General features: G+C 41.0%; 2 non-coding genes across 2 annotated transcripts; one reads left to right on the top strand and one right to left on the bottom strand.

Annotated features, from left to right (window-relative positions):
• Positions 1-479: 479 nt before the first annotated feature.
• LOC133298961 (small nucleolar RNA R71) lies at positions 480-584 on the bottom strand. Its single transcript, XR_009749877.1, has one exon. It is a non-coding gene; the product is annotated as a small nucleolar RNA R71 (small nucleolar RNA).
• Positions 585-9,351: 8,767 nt separating this feature from the next.
• LOC133298963 (small nucleolar RNA R71) lies at positions 9,352-9,456 on the top strand. The gene has a single exon (XR_009749878.1). It is a non-coding gene; the product is annotated as a small nucleolar RNA R71 (small nucleolar RNA).
• The last annotated feature ends 2,091 nt before the right edge of the window (positions 9,457-11,547 follow it).

Genomic DNA, 11,547 nt, shown 5'->3' with positions numbered 1-11,547 from the left:
AGACGACAAAGACGTAGCAATTCTACAGCAATACCCAACATGACAGAAAGGCTGAGAAACGGTGAAGAAGATGGACCTAGACATAACAATGAAGGTCCAAATCAAGTTGAGATTCCAATCAGAGCGCATGCAATTCCTACTCTCAATAATCTGCATTCTGGAATCGTTCAACCTAATGTAGCTGTAGAAAATTTTGAGCTGAAGCTAGTGATGTTTAACATGCTGCAAACCATTGGTCAATTCAATGGAATGCTTAATGAAGACCCTCACATTCACCTCAAAAATTTTATGAATGTAGCAGACACTTTCAAAATCAGGGGAGTTACATCCGATGCTCTAAAAATGAAGTTGTTCCCATATTCCCTCACCAGCAAAGCTAAAGCATGGTTGAATTCTTTACAACCACAGTCAATCCGAAGTTGGGAGGAGTTAGCGGACAAGTTTTTATTGAAGTTCTTTCCTCCCATAAAGACAACCCAATACAGGAATGATATATCAACCTTCAAGCAATTGCAAGAAGAGTCATTTTATGAGGCTTGGGAGAAGTTCAAGGATCTGTTGAGGAAGTGCCCAAATCATGGCATTCCCGAATGGATTCAAATGGAGACATTCTATAATGGGCTTAATGGACCAACAAAGAGCATGGTCGATGCATCATCTGGAGGAGCCCTTTTAGAAAAAACATATATAGAAGCATATGAAATATTAGAGAGGATGGAAATCAACAACTATCAGTGGCCTGTAGAAAGATCAAGTTTAACACCAAAGAAGGCTGCTGAAGTTTGGGAACTCGATGTTGTAACAGCACTGTCAGCACATATTTCAGCTTTGAACAACTCTATCAAGACGATGAATCTGTCTGCTGAAGCTAAAGCACAACCAGTCAATGCCATAACTGATGCTATATCATGTGTTTTCTATAATGGTCCCCATGTTTATGATAACTGTCCACAAAACTCTCAATCTGCTTGTTTTATAGGTAATTTCAACAGGAACAACAATCAATGGACAGCATCATGGACAGCAGCAAGGACAACAACAAATGTCCTTAGATACAACAGGAAGGTCATAAAGCTCCATACCCTCTTGGATTCACGCAGCAGCAGCATCAACCTAGACAACAAGCTGATACATCAAATTCGCTGGAAAGTATGCTAAAAGATTACATGACAAGGAGTGATGCTATAATTCATAATCAGGCTGCATCAATCAAGAATTTGGAGACTCAAGTAGGCAATTGGCAGAAGCACTTTGAAGCAGACCTCAAGGAACCTTGCCAAGCAATACTGAAGTCCCAAAGAAAAATGGAGAAGAACAGGTCAATGCTATACCATTGCGGAGTGGTAAAGCCGTAGATGAACCAGAAGTCATAAAGAAATACCATGAGCAGAAGCAGAAAGCATTGAGCCAGATTGAAGAAGATAAAGTTGCTGAAGAGGTGGAAAACCATGATCAACCCAAAGAACCTCAAGTTGTTGACACTGAGAGTATTGCTACTCAAAACCACAACAAGGTCAGACTGTCAGCAAAGCAACAAGACCACCACCACCCTTTCCTCAAAGATTGCATAAGCAAACTGATGACAAGCAGTACAAGAAATTCCTTGATGTTCTAAAACAGTTGCACATTAATGTACCCTTGGTTAAAGCTCTTGAGCAAATGCCCAAGTTATGCAAAATTCATGAAAGACATCTTGGCAAAGAAGAGGAAGCTGGAGGAATATGAGACAATAGCTCTCACCCAAGAAAGTAGTCAATACTACCTCAACAAGTTACCACCAAAGCTAAAAGATCCAGGGAGTTTTACTATTCCTTGTACTATTGGTAACCAATATGTAGGTAATGCATTACTGGATTTAGGCTCAAGTATTAACCTTATGCCTAAGAGTATTTTCAGGAAGCTTGGAATAGGAGAAGCACGTCCAACCACTGTTACGTTGTTGACGGATGATAGATCAATAACTTATCCAGAAGGAAAAATTGAAGATGTGTTGGTAAGAGTGGATAAGTTCATTTTCCCGCTGACTTTATTGTTCTTGACTTTGAAGCAGATAGGGAAGTACCCATCATTTTGGGAAGAGCATTCTTAGCCACTGGACGAGCAGTGATTGATGTTGAGAAAGGAAACTTAACCATGCGAGTCAATGATGAGCAAGTTACATTCAATGTACTCAAGGCTATGAAGTATCCTGATCAAGTGGAAGAATGTGCTAGCACGGATACTATTGATGCAGTTCTGCCACAGCAACTCAAGCAGCAAATAGAGACAAAACCACTGAACGTTGCTATAGCAGAGGAATGTGCAAACGATGAAGATAAAATGAAGGAGTGCCTTGCATGGATGGATTCCCAACCAATAAGGCCATACAAAGAAAGACACTTTGAATCTCTTGGAGAAAGAGTGATAAAGACACTCAAGCCATCCATAGAAGAACCTCCAATCCTTGATCTCAAACCCCTGCCCCAGCATCTTAAATATGCATACTTAGGAGATGAAAATACTTTACCTGTTATTATTTCATCTTTTCTCTCTGATGCAGAAACAGAGCAGTTGCTAAAAGTACTAAAGGAGCACAAAAGAGCCCTCGGATGGAGCATAGCAGACATAAAAGGAATCAGCCCTACATTCTGCACATACAAAATATTGCTGCAGGAAGGGTTCAACAGCACTGTGCAGCCTCAAAGAAGGCTGAATCCTATGATGAAAGAAGTTGTCAAGAAAGAAGTGATTAAATGGCTTGATGCTGGAGTAATATACCCTATTTCAGATAGCCAATGGATAAGTCTTGTGCAATGTGTACCCAAGAAAGGAGGAATCACAGTTGTGAAGAATGAGAAAAATGAGCTTATACCAACTAGAATTGTGACCGGATGGAGAATATGCCAAGATTATAGGAAGCTTAATGATGCTACAAGAAAGGACCATTTCCCCTTGCCTTTCATTGACCAAATGTTGGACAGACTAGCAGGGAAGGAGTTCTATTGCTTTTTATATGGATATTCGGGCTACAACCAGATTGCTGTAGCACCAGAAGATTAAGACAAGATCACATTTACTTGACCGTATGGAACCTTTGCCTTTAGAAGGATGGCATTTGGATTATGTAATGCACCAACAACCTTCCAAAGGTGTATGATGGCAATATTCATAGATATGGTGGAGAATTTTATGGAAATATTCATGGATGATTTTTCGGTCTTTGGAGAATCATTTGAGTCTTGTCTTAAGAATTTATTAAAGGTACTTAAGAGATGTGAAGAGACTAACCTAGTGCTAAATTGGGAGAAATGCCATTTCATGGTCAAAGAAGATATAGTCTTGGGTCACAAAGTATCAAAGAATGGACTAGAAGTTGATAGAGCAAAGATATCAGTGATTGAGAAGCTGCCCATACCTGTTAAATTCAAGGGAATCAGAATCTTTTTAGGGCATGCTCGATTCTATAGGAGGTTCATCAAGGACTTCTCAAAAATTTCCAGACCTCTATGCAGATTGCTGGAGCAGAACACCCCATTCATAATTGATGATCAATGCAAGGCAGCATTTGAAGAATTGAAGCAGAAGCTTGTTACAGCACCTATAATTGTTGCACCCGATTGGACTTCACCATTTGAAATCATGTGTGATGCTAGTCAATGTGCCATTAGAGCAGTGCTTGGTCAAAGAAAGAATAGGATGTTCCATCCTATATTATGCTAGCAAAACACTTACAGGGGCACAATTTAATTATACAGTCGCTGAAAAAGAACTTTTGTCTGTTGTTTTTGCATTTGAAAAATTTAGATCTTATTTGTTTGATGCTAAAGTGACTGTTTTTACTGACCATGCAGCCATCAAATATTTGGTAGACAAAAAGGATTCAAAGCCAAGATTGATACGGTGGATTCTTTTACTTCAAGAGTTTGATTTGGAGATTAAAGATAAAAAAGGCACAGAGAACCAAGTTGCAGACCACCTATCAAGGCTGGATGATGGAAGGTCAGAAGTTGATGAAGAACCAGTGAAGGATGAATTCCCAGATGAACGGTTGTTTGCTATTGACTATGCTATTGCGCCATGGTACGTTGATATAGCAAACTTTCTGGTGAGTGGAATAATGCCAAATCATAAGAACTCACAGCAAAGAAAGAGGTTCATCCATGACTGTAAGTACTATCTCTGGGATGAACCATACTTATTTAAAAGATGCCCATATCAAATTTTAAGAAGATGCGTGCCGGAAGAGGAGATGCTATCTATACTTGAACATTGTCACTCATCTCCCTATGGTGGCCACTATGCTGGAGTCAGAACAGCAGCAAAGGTGCTGCAATCAGGTTTTTACTGGCCCTCTTTATTTAAAGACTCACATATGTTTGTTCAAGTTGTGAAAGGTGCCAAAGAACGGAAATGTATCAAGGAGACATAAAATGCCTCTCAACCCTATCTTGGAAGTTGAACTATTCGATGTTTGGAATTCAATATATCTTAGTGGCAGTGGACTATGTCTCTAAATGGGTAGAAGCAGCAGCATTACCCACCAATGACTCCAAAGTGGTTCGGAAGTTCCTCAAAAAGAATATCTTCAAAAGGTTTGGCACACCAAGAGCAATCATAAGTGATGAAGGAAGTCATTTTTGCAGCAAGCAATTTGAACACCTTTTGGCCAAATATGGAGTGAAGCACAAGATTGTTACAACATACCACCCTCAGACCAGTGGGCAAGTTGAAGTGTCCAATAGAGAAACCAAGAGGATCTTAGAGAAGGTGGTAAATCCTTCAAGGAAGGATTGGTCATTCAGATTGGATCACTCACTATGGGCATATAGGTCTGCTTACAAGACAGCATTAGGTGCATCTCCATACAGAATTGTTTATGGCAAGGCATGTCACCTACCTGTTGAGTTAGAGCATAAAGCATAATGGGCTATATCAAAGTTGAATCTGGACGAACAAGCAGCTGGACAGAAGAGAATGCTACAGCTAAATGAACTGGATGAATTCAGGATGAATGCATATGAAAATGCCAAACTTTACAAGGAAAATATGAAGAAATGACATGATAATAAGATCCTGCCAAGGGTATTTGAGCAAGGTCAACAAGTTCTTGTATTTAACTCAAGGCTCAAGCTCTTCCCAGGCAAGCTCAAATCAAGGTGGACAGGACCCTTTAAGGTTGCACATGTGTATCCCTATGGAGCTATTGAAATCATGAATGAAAAAGATGGGAGCACATTCAAGGTTAATGGACAAAGGCTGAAGCATTATTGGGGAGATCAAAATATCAAGGAGACAACCATTATCTCCTTGAGTGAGCCAAATTGAGATCCAATGGGAAGAAGTCAGGCTGAAGACTATAACACAAGCGCTTTTGGGAGGCAACCCAAAGTTTAATTATGAAGTTTTTAAATTATATGCATTTTATTTCAGTATTTTAAATTATTGCAAGTATTAAATTTCGTATTATTAGAATTAGGATAAATTAGTCTCATGTTCTTTTTAATTTTAGTTAAGATGTTTTGCAGGGAGAAAAATGGTGTTGATACCCATTAAAAATATAAATATAGGAACCAGGCTACAACACAAGTACATGGGAAATTAAAACCCATAGCAATTGGATCAGAATAAAGAATCGGGCCAAGCAAACTTTGGGCCCAATTCAGATGCAGCAATTGAAGTCAATATGATGTACAACAAGCCTAACAGTAAAATTTTCAGAAGCTGCCACATCATCACTGACGTTGTAACAGTGCAACGGTTGAAAATTTCAAAGAAGGGATGAAACGACACAGCTGGAAAACCTGTACGAACACGCTGATGCAGCACCGTCCAATTCACCCAGCCATCAACATTGAACCGTTGTGACCCATGTGCATTGCTTGGTCGAACCGAGAGCTGCTCGGGAATATTTTTTCAAAGAGCAAGAGTGTAGAGTACTAATCAGGATTGCCAACAGGAGCAATCTACTCTGACTAAGAGCAACCCTCTTCAACTATACGCAAGCGTACGTGTCAAGCAATATAGGGTATTGTAGCCCCAGATTTATCGTCCTCAGGGAGCAATTGTGAAGTAAGAAGCGCTGAAGGAAACTTAATTTGTAAAATAGAGCAATAAAAGAAATTACTATTCTCAGCTAAGCTTCACAAAGAGCAATCTCTGGGCAGCTAGTTAAACAATGTTAACCATTCTGAACCAGATGAGAGCAGTGAATGACTTAGCACGGTCATCGAATAAAAAGGCATCAATTGAAGTAACTTTAAGAGCAGTCAACAAAATGAAAGTAAGAGCATCAGCTGGTAAAACACAGTTCAGTTATCGTGAGGAAAAGGTTGTGATAGAAGTTGAGTTAAGATTAATTTCAGAAAAAAAGATCAAGTAGGTGTTACGGGTTCCATGTTTTCATCCCTTTGGTTAACCCTGCTTGGTAGCATATTTTACAAGTGGATTTTGCTCCTTCCCTTGTTTTGCTATAGGTAAGCAGAGGGTAAGGCCTTACTCTCCACGTTACTCCATAGTACTTGGAGTTATATGCAAGGAAACCATGCTGCCTTCTCAAAAGAGCATGGATTCACATGGCAGTGCTCCCCATTCCAGGTGTTTCTCCCTCCTTTCATCAGGCTAAACTACCCCAGGATTTTGAGAATTCTCCACACGCCTTTGTCAGTGTTTCATCAACCGAGTGGTCCCGGGATGAGGTTGCCAGCCCAAAGGGTTTCACAAAATCAATAAATTAAACCAAAGAGCAACTCAAAATTCATTTATAAAATATGTGTTCCTTACAAAGCGATCCTAAGACAAAAGGGATTACTTCTATGGAACCCTCACCTACTTAGAGGAAGTTGGCTCCTAGTGAGCATTTTTACAAAAAGAAAACAAAGAGATAACGAGTCCTAGGATGGGTGCTGATGATGCCCTTCATGAGGATTGCTTGTTCCTTTTATAGGGTTCTTCATTTGATCTCCATTGTTCCTTTCATCAAGGGTCGTGCTTTGTCTAAATCCTCCCCAATGGTAGCTTTGCTTCTTGCCAGCTTGGCCTTAAATGGAAGTGGTCCCCCTTGCTTTTGGCTCCCTTTGTGAGTAGGAGTATCGGATTCAGGGAGGCACCTCCACTCCTTCTGCTGCAGCTGACGTGGCTGCTTTTGATTGCTCAGCTTCCTTGCTTCCGTACTGTAGCAGAGGTAGCACCTCCACCTTCTCTGTTGTGGCTGACGTGGCGGCTTCCCATTGCTTCCTTTGACTGCTGTTGTATTACAGCAGGTTTTTTTTCCTTTCTGCGCAACCCTCCTTCTTCTCTCTTCATTTTGTGGTTCCTTCTGATGGGCCTGAGGTGTCCTGAACAAAGAAAACTAACCCGATAGTCATATGAAAAAGATAATGTTAAATTTGCTCCAAGTCTACCTTAATTCCCACTTTCGATATTGCTCTGGTCCACTATTCAAAACAGTTGCTCTATATGGAAAGAAGAAGGTTGAGGGGAGTGATTTATAACCAAACATGGGTTTGTAGAACAATTTACACTTAATGCGCCTCAACTTTTGAGGACCATCATCACCCCAAAACTGGATATTACTACTCGTCCCGAGTAATCCTTCACAACCAACAGTCTTCTTGTGACAGGCTAATGCTCCTTGAGATTATCGATGAAGAGTTAACTTAACTCCTTCCATTGCTTCATTAGAGCACTCATCTGACTTGTGAGTTTCACCATATTCATTGTGTGTGCGAACTCTTCCACTCTTTTAGTCAGTTTCCCACAGAGTTGCTTCCGGATTGAACTTTTTGGCATGATTTCTTCTCTTACTTTCTAGCTCCCTTCTCTATTTCTTTCTTTTCAGGTCTTTTAACTGGAAGTCAATTACCCTTGTCTTTGCATAGGGCTGACCTTCAACAACATGATCTTTGAGCGGCTCTTGCTCTCACCTTGATGACTTGAGCTCTTTGAGCGAAATTTTTGGAGCAGAGGAGCTGACCCTCTTTTTTTTTTCTTTTTTTTTAACAGGGGAAGATTAATTTACTTAAACAACCTGAAGTTCTTTCCTTGGTAACTCAATAAGTCCACTGAATAACAGAGTGTCCGATTTTTGGAGTGCTGCTTTTTGTGCATGGTGTTGCTCCAAATCAGAGTGATGCCCTATGTTGCTTTGTTAGAAACTGTAAACTCTTTAGGGCATCTCAAGGAGCAGAATCCTGGGCAAAAAGAATAATTAAGTAGGTCAGGACACTTAGGACGGTAAACTTAGCAAAAATTAAAAACAATATTTAAAAATAAAAAATAAAACAGGGTGGCGAATCCCTGGTACACCACAGAAGTCATTTATCTAAGAGCAAAGTCAGTAACATTCCACCACAAAACTTTCAGGCATTCATTCCAACAGATTTAAACAAGTTAAAAAGGATAGGGAACGAATGAACCTGGGGTCATGCTTGGTCGAACCGAGAGTTGCTCGGGAATATTTCTTTCAGAGAGCAAGAGTGTAGAGTAGTAATCAGGATTGCCAACAGGAGCAATCTACTCTGAGCTTCAAGGTGTGAAGGGTCAGTGGCTTCTTCAACTTCCTTTCCTATGGGCTATTTTGCTGGTTCGCGCTTTCGATGTCGTGCCACTAAGTCTGGGGATGGTAAGGTTTTTCCATCTCGCAGGCTTATAGCATTACAATGCTTCTGGTTATCTTGAGACGGCTTTTCTGTATCACTAGGGAGTGTCCCTGGTTGCCTCTGTTTGAGTGCTCTAGCCAGCTGACCAATTTGGGTTTCTAGGTTTCGCATGGCCGCGCTGTTCTGATTCATGTACTCCTTGATAGAAGTCTCAAAGGATTGGGACTTCCCTTCACCCTTATCCCAGTTTTGTTGGTTCTGCCTGGGATACGGGGGTCGGTTCTGGTAGTTTCCTCCACTACCTCCATTATTATTCTGATTCCTCCAGCCTCGGTTATTGTTCCCTTGATGGTTGTCATTGCTCCTGTTGTTGTTGTCATACCCTCCTGCATAGCACACAGCAGCTAGATTGTTACAGTCCTCATATTCATGAGGACCTCCACAAGTGGGGCAACTCTGACTTGATTGAGTCAAAAGAAGTTGCTCAGTTGTTTTTTTCTGTTCAATGGGCTTCCAGTTTTTTATAGTGTTCTGGAGCGAAGCCATTTGTGCAGAAAGAGCATCAGCTGAGCTTAGCTCAAGAATTCCTGCTTTCTTAGGAGCACTGTGGCGTGTGGAAGGCCATGAAATATGTTTTTTTGAAAGTTTTTCCAACAACTGGTAGGTCTCTGGATAAGTAAAATCCTAAAGATCTCCCCCTGCAGCTGCATCAACAGTTGCTTTCAATGGTGGGGTTAAACCATGATAAAACGTGTGAATGATGCCCCAATCAGAAACTCCATGATTGGGGCAGATTCGTATCAACTCTTTAAAGCGTTCCCACGCTTCATACAGACTTTCTCCATCATACATTTGAAAAGAAGCTATGTCAGCCCTCACTTGGGCTTGTTTTGCTTGGGAAAAAAATCGGGTAACAAACTGTTCCGCCAATTGCTCCCAACTGGTGATGGAGTTTGGGGGCAATGTTCTCCTCCATTCTTTGGCTTTTCCAGCTAAGGAAAATGGAAAAAGCCGCATCCGCATGTTTTCTTCCGAAATACCATGAACTTTGAAATTGTCAACTATCTCAGTGAAATTGTCTAAATGACTGTGAGGGTCTTCCATGGGTAGTCCATGGAACTGACCAGCGTTCATAATCATTTGGAACATTGCAGGTTTTATTTCAAAGTTCTGGATATTCAGAGGAGGGGGAACATATCCTCGTTCTGGACCATTTCTGAAGGGAGCAGCCATATCATTCAATGATGGCCCTCTTCCTCCATTCGGTCCTTGTTCAGGCTCATGATTATGATTTCCATTGTTATCATTGTTTACAACCTCCTCCATTGTACTGTTTTTCAACCTTTGAACTCTTCTTCTATTTCTGAAGGTTCTCTCGGGTTCTGGATCAAAAAGTACTATTTCCAGTCCAAGTTCTGTAGGTTCTGTGCTCATACAAATGGAGGAGGTTTATTAAAACAGAAAGACTGCGATTAAACAACAAAAATGTTTCCTTAAAAACGCCCTTTCTTGCCAAATGATCCCCGGCAACGGCGCCAATTGCTTGGTCGAACCGAGAGTTGCTCGGGAATATTTCTTTCAGAGAGCAAGAGTGTAGAGTAGTAATCAGGATTGCCAACAGGAGCAATCTACTCTGACTAAGAGCAACCCTCTTCAACTATACGCAAGCGTACGTGTCAAGCAATATAGGGTATTATAGCCCCAGATTTATCGTCCTCAGGGAGCAGTTGTGAAGTAAGAAGCGCTAAAGGAAACTTAATTTGTAAAATGGAGCAATAAAAGAAATCACTATTCTCAGCTAAGCTTCACAAAGAGCAATCTCTGGGCAGCTAGTTAAACAATGTTAACCATTCTGAACCAGATGAGAGCAGTGAATGACTTAGCATGGTCATCGAATAAAATGGCATCAATTGAAGTAGCTTTAAGAGCAGTCAACGAAATGAAAGTAAGATCATCAGCTAGTAAAACACAGTTCAGTTATCGTGAGGAAAAGGTTGTGATAGGAATTGAGTTAAGATTAAGTTCAGAAAGAAAAAGATCAATTAGGTGTTATGGGTTCCATGTTTTCATCCCTTTGGTTAACCCTGCCTGGTAGCATATTTTACAAGTGGATTTTGCTCCTTCCCTTATTTTGCTATAGGTAAGCAGAGGGTAAGGCCTTACTCTCCACGTTACTCCATAGTCTTTGGAGTTATATGCAAGGAAACCATGCTGCCTTCTCAAAAGAGCATGGATTCACATGGCAGTGCTCCCCGTTCCAGGTGTTTATCCCTCCTTTCTTCAGGCTAAACTACCCCAGGATTTTGAGAATGCTCCATACGCATTTGTCAGTGTTTCATCAACCGAGTGGTCCCGGGATGAGGTTGCCAGCCCAAAGGGTTTCACAAAATCAATAAATTAAACTAAAGAGCAACTCAAAATTCATTTATAAAATATGTGTTCCTTACAAAGCTATCCTAAGACAAAAGGGATTACTTCTATGGAACCCTCACCTACTTAGGAAGTTAGCTCCTAGTGAGCATTTTTACAAAGAAATAGGAAAACAAAGAGACAACCGGTCCTAGGATGGGTGCTGATCCTCCTCTCTATGAGGATTGCTTGTTCCTTTTATAGGGTTCTTCATTTGATCTCCATTGTTCCTTTCATCAAGGGATGCGCTTTGTCTAAATCCTCTCCAATGGTAGCTTTGCTTCTTGCCAGCTTGGCCTTAAATGAAAGTGGTCCCCCTTGCTTTTGGCTCCCATTGTGAGTAGGAGTATCGGATTCAGGGCAGCACTTCCACCTTCTCTGTTGTAGCTGACGTGGCGGCTCCCCATTGCTCAACTTCTTTGCTTTCGTACTATAGCAGAGGCAGCACCTCCACCTTCTCTGCTGTAGCTGACGTGGCGGCTCCCCATTGCTTCCTTTGACTGCTGTTGTACTATAGCAGACTTCTTTTTCCTTTCTGCGGAACACTTCTTCTTCTCTCTTC

Source organism: Gastrolobium bilobum, unplaced genomic scaffold (assembly GCF_033153095.1).
Source record: "Gastrolobium bilobum isolate Gb01-03AN ecotype WA unplaced genomic scaffold, APGP_CSIRO_Gbil_v1 utg31584, whole genome shotgun sequence".
Classification (NCBI taxonomy): Eukaryota; Viridiplantae; Streptophyta; class Magnoliopsida; order Fabales; family Fabaceae; genus Gastrolobium; species Gastrolobium bilobum.
The sequence above is the reverse complement of the archived record's forward strand: the minus strand, read 5'-3'. Positions and strand labels throughout refer to the sequence as shown.